General features: G+C 39.6%; 1 long non-coding RNA gene across 1 annotated transcript; it reads right to left on the bottom strand.

The window, feature by feature from the left end:
• Nucleotides 1-551: 551 nt before the first annotated feature.
• On the bottom strand, nucleotides 552-3,729 carry LOC128982010 (uncharacterized). Its single transcript, XR_008489531.1, has 2 exons — nucleotides 2,905-3,729; nucleotides 552-682 (listed from the first exon to the last, which is right to left on the bottom strand). It is a non-coding gene; the product is annotated as an uncharacterized LOC128982010 (long non-coding RNA).
• Nucleotides 3,730-7,472: the final 3,743 nt, after the last annotated feature.

Genomic DNA, 7,472 nt, shown 5'->3' on the forward strand with positions numbered 1-7,472 from the left:
GAAAAATATAAACATGATTTATGTCGCTGTGATGTAGAAGAAATACTGTAGTTTATGAACCGTATCAAAGCTCAATGTTCATAAAGAATTGCACAAAACGATTGTTAATAGTAGTATTTGAATTATACTAATCATCTAACATCTAACGCAGTCAATTAATTATTGCGTGTACCTTCCTTCTTTGAATTTACAATGTTATTTCACTTAAATTGTAAATTTACACTTAGAACCTGCTAACAATTGAACAACGATTACGATAAAGATGGGTGCGTTTGAAACGATTCTAGTTTTTGTGTTGTTTCTCGGAACTGTTAATCTCCGTTTCACAACGGGTACAATGTTTTCTCTGCTTTCTTTTCATCTTGTCCAAATCGAGGATTTGCCTCGTTTCTTCAGCAGATTGTAATCAAGTTGTTTGCAAGGATATTGAGAAACACGTACCTATGTTTCTCATGTTTTGCTATAATATTACAAATATTTCAACATCTTGTCTAGTACATTGTAGATTAGCGAAAGTAGGGATTAAGGTTGAAAAATAACTATGCACAGCCTTTATCAGCCTAATACAATATATTAACAATTTCCTAGAATAAAAAATACCTTAAGTAACAAGCTTTTTACAAATATTAACATGAAATATCACAGTCAGTCGATGCGGGCGCAGATCACCAAGATACATCTCCTGAAATAAAATAAATTTAGGTAATTTCATGTTTTACGGTTCAAATGAATTCAATGTTAATATAAAGTACAACCATCAACTTATCAACAGACAGATGTTAAAGATGACCTTTCTATTGTAAACATCCATATTTTGACAAATCTTTACAATGGGTAGCTTTGACTATTGTTGTTATTAGTTTGTCAACTCGTTACTCATTCAGTTACAAATGTTCCTGCTTGGAGAGCTATCAAATGAAAATTACAATATATCTATATATATATAATACGTGAAGCCGTTTTTTGTTAACGCAACTCCTCCCTTATTCGTGGACCATTTTTGTCAAAAGATTTGTCTCAATATGTAGTTTTGCAATAAGGTCTTAGAGTTTAAAAATTCCTACCCTTAAGGGCATGAGACCCTCTCAAAGGTCGGATTTTCCCCATAATAAATACATATAGGCTAACAAATTTAAAAAGAAAAACGGCCGTTTATAAAAAGAAACTCATTAGCTTTTTGGGAGTAAATATTAATGTCAGTAATATTCAGGAAGTTAAAACCGAGTTAAACAGTTAATCAGTTATGTTGGAAGAACAGAAAATGCCTCGAGTTCAAAGAAGAAATATTGTTAAAGGGAGTAGGAGACGCTTAATAATAAGAACATTTTTATCTTAATTCGTATGAGAAGAGTATAAAAAGAGAGGGGCTAACAGATATACCTCTAGATTCACATTCACTTGGTGGAATGAATAATATTTGCCAGTTCTGCTATGCAACTTACTTTGGATGTGAAAAATATATGAAGCACGTAGTGTTGGTACGGTGCCTACTGTCTTAATAAACTTGCCCAATGTCAGATCAAATGAATGAATGCAATACAGTAAATGTTTACTTCTGAAACTGACAGATTGAGATATTTCAAAACATTTAGTAGAAACTATAATAATGACTTGGCAATGATAAGCTCGAGTAGTAAATTATACAAAACCTCGGCGGACCTTATGTTTTTATTGTAACGACGTTTGTATTACTCGCTCGACTTCAATTGAGAAAAAACACAAATGGATTGTTTACCTCTAGGTTATGTTGCTAGTTCCTCGAACAAACTTATACAAAGTTTTTGACCGAATTTACCAACACAATCCAGACAGTTCAATTCAAAAATAAGAAGTTTAAAAACGCATTTACTATTGAAAGTTGCTATTGAATGTTCTGATGCGGGGCATATACTCTGGCTGACAGATAACACGTTAAAATACGTTAACCAACTTTCAATGGTGTTGCTGCTTTAGCCTATTCAAAGCAGATTATGGCTGTCCAGTTGGTAACCCAGTGTTTGTGGGTAAACAAGTGGAGCACATGAAATGGTTGATATCACCCCACTTTTCAGGATTCTCTACGGAGAAAATTCGTTGGTTTAGGAGATCTCTCAAATAAAGAAATAAATGACACAACTTAAATTACTTTACACAGGTTATCAGAAAGGCGACAGTTTTCTTCAATTCTTAATTCTGGAAAAGATTTCTTGAAACATACGTAAACTTGAATTGAAGCAGACTGTTTAGCATTCATTGGGAGTTATCAGTTAAAGCGGAGAACAGAAATAATGTAGTGAACCTAACGTTTTCCTCAGCGTTATTTTTTATACTAAGCGGCTCATTGAGCCGCACGGGTTCTCTAGTCATGTATAATAAGGGAATTTCATTATAGTTTAAAGAATACTATGAATATTGAGATTTCATATCAACGAAATGGACGTGAGATCATAATTTTACCTTGTACATTGCGTATGGATTAGTGATTTATATTAGTTAAATGTTTGGATAGTTTCTTTCAAACTCGTACACTAGATAAAATCTTTTATTGTTTTCTTAAAACCCAATAGACGACTAAAGAACTAAATTTAACTTTTATATATAATGTTTGTTAGAAGAAATAATCAAAATCGTCGTAATACTACAACATTTGGGTCTCACACAACACTTTCAAAACCATAAATTAAAGTTGCATAAGTCTATATGATTATAGAGAAAATAAGAAGCATATATTCTTATCGCTTATATATATACGAACGTGGATCGAGAATATATATATATATATATATCACCTATTTAAACATACTACACGTTTTATCCAGCTAGAAACAGTATATGGACGGGCATAAAAAAACGGTCTAACTCCATGGATAAATTTTCAAAAATCTGTTATTAAATCAATTAAAAATAATGTAATCTAAAACTTACATTGGTCACTGTCCTCAGCGACAGGTCTGTAATACTTGGACGTGTATCGGGCCAGAGGTCTGTCAGGTCCGTAGCTGATGACTCTGCCATGTTTGAACAGTTTGGGACATCCGTCAGTGGCATTCTGTCCAACCACCTGGCGGTAGACAGTCTGTAGTGTCTGGCCGTTCCTCATAGTTCTGGCAGCGGTAGACACGGTAGAAGACATAGGCATATCTGTAACATATCAGACCATGTGTAATGTTTATGTCTATAACTGATAACTCTGCTATGTTTGAACAGTTTGGGACATCCGTCAGTGGCATTCTGTCCAACCACCTGGCGGTAGACAGTCTGTAGTGTCTGGCCATTCCTCATAGTTCTGGCAGCGGTAGACACGGTAGAAGACATAGGCATATCTGTAACATATCAGACCATGTGTAATGTTTATGTCTATAGCTGATAACTCTGCTGTGTTTGAACAGTTTGGGACATCCGTCAGTGACATTCTGTCCAACCACCTGGCGGTAGACAGTCTGTAGTGTCTGGCCGTTCCTCATAGTTCTGGCAGCGGTAGACACGGTAGAAGACATAGGCATATCTGTAACATATCAGACCATGTGTAATGTTTATGTCTATAGCTGATAACTCTGCTATGTTTGAACAGTTTGGGACATCCGTCAGTGGCATTCTGTCCAACCACCTGGCGGTAGACAGTCTGTAGTGTCTGGCCGTTCCTCATAGTTCTGGCAGCGGTAGACACGGTAGAAGACATAGGCATATCTGTAACATATCAGACCATGTGTAATGTTTATGTCTATAGCTGATAACTCTGCTATGTTTGAACAGTTTGGGACATCCGTCAGTGACATTCTGTCCAACCACCTGGCGGTAGACAATCTGTAGTGTCTGGCCGTTCCTCATAGTTCTGGCAGCGGTAGACACGGTAGAAGACATAGGCATATCTGTAACATATCAGACCATGTGTAATGTTTATGTCTATAGCTGATAACTCTGCTATGTTTGAACAGTTTGGGACATCCGTCAGTGGCATTCTGTCCAACCACCTGGCGGTAGACAGTCTGTAGTGTCTGGCCATTCCTCATAGTTCTGGCAGCGGTAGACACGGTAGAAGACATAGGCATATCTGTAACATATCAGACCATGTGTAATGTTTATGTCTATAGCTGATAACTCTGCTGTGTTTGAACAGTTTGGGACATCCGTCAGTGGCATTCTGTCCAACCACATGGTGGTAGACAGTCTGTAGTGTCTGGCCGTTCCTCATAGTTCTGGCAGCGGTAGATACGGTAGAAGACATAGGCATATCTGTAACATATCAGACCATGTGTAATGTTTATGTCTATAGCTGATAACTCTGCCATGTTTGAACAGTTTGGGACATCCGTCAGTGGCATTCTGTCCAACCACCTGGCGGTAGACAGTCTGCAGTGTCTGACCGTTCCTCATAGTTTTGGCAGCGGAAGACACGGTAGAAGACATAGGCATATCTGTAACACATCAGACCATGTGTAATGTTTATGTCTATATCTGATAACTCTGCTGTGTTTGAACAGTTTGGGACATCCGTCAGTGGCATTCTGTCCAACCACATGGTGGTAGACAGTCTGTAGTGTCTGGCCGTTCCTCAAAGTTCTGGCAGCGGTAGACACGGTAGAAGACATAGGCATATCTGTAACACATCAGACCATGTGTAATGTTTATGTCTATAGCTGATAACTCTGCTGTGTTTGAACAGTTTGGGACATCCGTCAGTGGCATTCTGTCCAACCACATGGTGGTAGACAGTCTGTAGTGTCTGACCGTTCCTCATAGTTCTGGCAGCGGTAGATACGGTAGAAGACATAGGCATATCTGTAACATATCAGACCATGTGTAATGTTTATGTCTATAGCTGATAACTCTGCCATGTTTGAACAGTTTGGGACATCCGTCAGTGGCATTCTGTCCAACCACCTGGCGGTAGACAGTCTGCAGTGTCTGACCGTTCCTCATAGTTCTGGCAGCGGTAGACACGGTAGAAGACATAGGCATATCTGTAACACATCAGACCATGTGTAATGTTTATGTCTATAGCTGATAACTCTGCTGTGTTTGAACAGTTTGGGACATCCGTCAGTGGCATTCTGTCCAACCACCTGGCGGTAGACAGTCTGCAGTGTCTGACCGTTCCTCATAGTTCTGGCAGCGGTAGATACGGTAGATGACATAGGCATATCTGTAACATATCAGACCATGTGTAATGTTTATGTCTATAGCTGATAACTCTGCTGTGTTTGAACAGTTTGGGACATCCGTCAGTGGCATTCTGTCCAACCACATGGTGGTAGACAGTCTGTAGTGTCTGACCGTTCCTCATAGTTCTGGCAGCGGTAGACACGGTAGAAGACATAGGCATATCTGTAACACATCAGACCATGTGTAATGTTTATGTCTATAGCTGATAACTCTGCCATGTTTGAACAGTTTGGGACATCCGTCAGTGGCATTCTGTCCAACCACATGGTGGTAGACAGTCTGTAGTGTCTGACCGTTCCTCATAGTTCTGGCAGCGGTAGATACGGTAGAAGACATAGGCATATCTGTAACATATCAGACCATGTGTAATGTTTATGTCTATAGCTGATAACTCTGCTGTGTTTGAACAGTTTGGGACATCCGTCAGTGGCATTCTGTCCAACCACCTGGCGGTAGACAGTCTGCAGTGTCTGACCGTTCCTCATAGTTCTGGCAGCGGTAGATACGGTAGAAGACATAGGCATATCTGTAACATATCAGACCATGTGTAATGTTTATGTCTATAGCTGATAACTCTGCTGTGTTTGAACAGTTTGGGACATCCGTCAGTGGCATTCTGTCCAACCACATGGTGGTAGACAGTCTGTAGTGTCTGACCGTTTCTCATAGTTCTGGCAGCGGTAGACACGGTAGAAGACATAGGCATATCTGTAACACATCAGACTATGTGTAATGTTTATGTCTATAGCTGATAACTCTGCTATGTTTGAACAGTTTGGGACATCCGTCAGTGGCATTCTGTCCAACCACCTGGCGGTAGACAGTCTGCAGTGTCTGACCGTTCCTCATAGTTCTGGCAGCGGTAGACACGGTAGAAGACATAGGCATATTTGTAACACATCAGACCATGTGTAATGTTTATGTCTGTAGCTGATAACTCTGCCATGTTTGAACAGTTTGGGACATCCGTAAGTGACATTCTGTCCAACCACCTGGCGGTAGACAGTCTGCAGTGTCTGACCGTTCCTCATAGTTCTGGCAGCGGTAGATACGGTAGAAGACATAGGCATATCTGTAACATATCAGACCATGTGTAATGTTTATGTCTATAGCTGATAACTCTGCTATGTTTGAACAGTTTGGGACATCCGTAAGTGACATTCTGTCCAACCACATGGTGGTAGACAGTCTGTAGTGTCTGGCCGTTCCTCAAAGTTCTGGCAGCGGTAGACACGGTAGAAGACATAGACATATCTGTTACACATCAGACCATGTGTAATGTTTATGTCTGTAGCTGATAACTCTGCCATGTTTGAACAGTTTGGGACATCCGTAAGTGACATTCTGTCCAACCACATGGTGGTAGACAGTCTGTAGTGTCTGACCGTTCCTCATAGTTCTGGCAGCGGTAGACACGGTAGAAGACATAGGCATATCTGTAACACATCAGACCATGTGTAATGTTTATGTCTATAGCTGATAACTCTGCTATGTTTGAACAGTTTGGGACATCCGTAAGTGACATTCTGTCCAACCACATGGTGGTAGACAGTCTGTAGTGTCTGGCCGTTCCTCATAGTTCTGGCAGCGGTAGACACGGTAGAAGACATAGGCATATCTGTAACACATCAGACCATGTGTAATGTTTATGTCTATAGCTGATAACTCTGCTATGTTTGAACAGTTTGGGACATCCGTAAGTGACATTCTGTCCAACCACATGGTGGTAGACAGTCTGTAGTGTCTGGCCGTTCCTCATAGTTCTGGCAGCGGTAGACACGGTAGAAGACATAGGCATATCTGTAACACATCATACCATGTGTAATGTTTATGTCTATAGCTGATAACTCTGCCATGTTTGAACAGTTTGGGACAACCGGCTGGTTGTAAAGCGGTTAACGATCGTGAGAACAAATCTACTCAGTAGTATATGTGGCATGCACTTTCTATAATATGTTAAGTGTTTTAGGCTATTTGGGTAGTTTCAACGAATTTTTCCAATAGGGCTATTATCGGAGCTGGTACAGACACCTGGATCCTAGACTGATTTATTTAATCATTTTGATGACCCCAGAGACCAAAAATCACAAACATTTTATACATATAACAACAATAAAATATACATTAATATACACCCATATACAGGGTGAGTTTCTACTGACCGTGTTAACTTCGCCAGTGGGTTCTACTCACTAAAAGGAACAACAAAGTTAATGGGAAGGTATGTCCGAAAATTCATATTTACCCAGATATCCGCCATTTTGTTTTTTATACAAAAATATTTTTATCTGTGAAGTTTTTTATTCGATGATTATGAAACTTGGTAAACA

Source organism: Macrosteles quadrilineatus, unplaced genomic scaffold (assembly GCF_028750875.1).
Source record: "Macrosteles quadrilineatus isolate MER2022 unplaced genomic scaffold, UCM_ALF_1.0 Scaffold_1__1_contigs__length_201487025, whole genome shotgun sequence".
NCBI lineage: Eukaryota > Metazoa > Arthropoda > Insecta > Hemiptera > Cicadellidae > Macrosteles > Macrosteles quadrilineatus.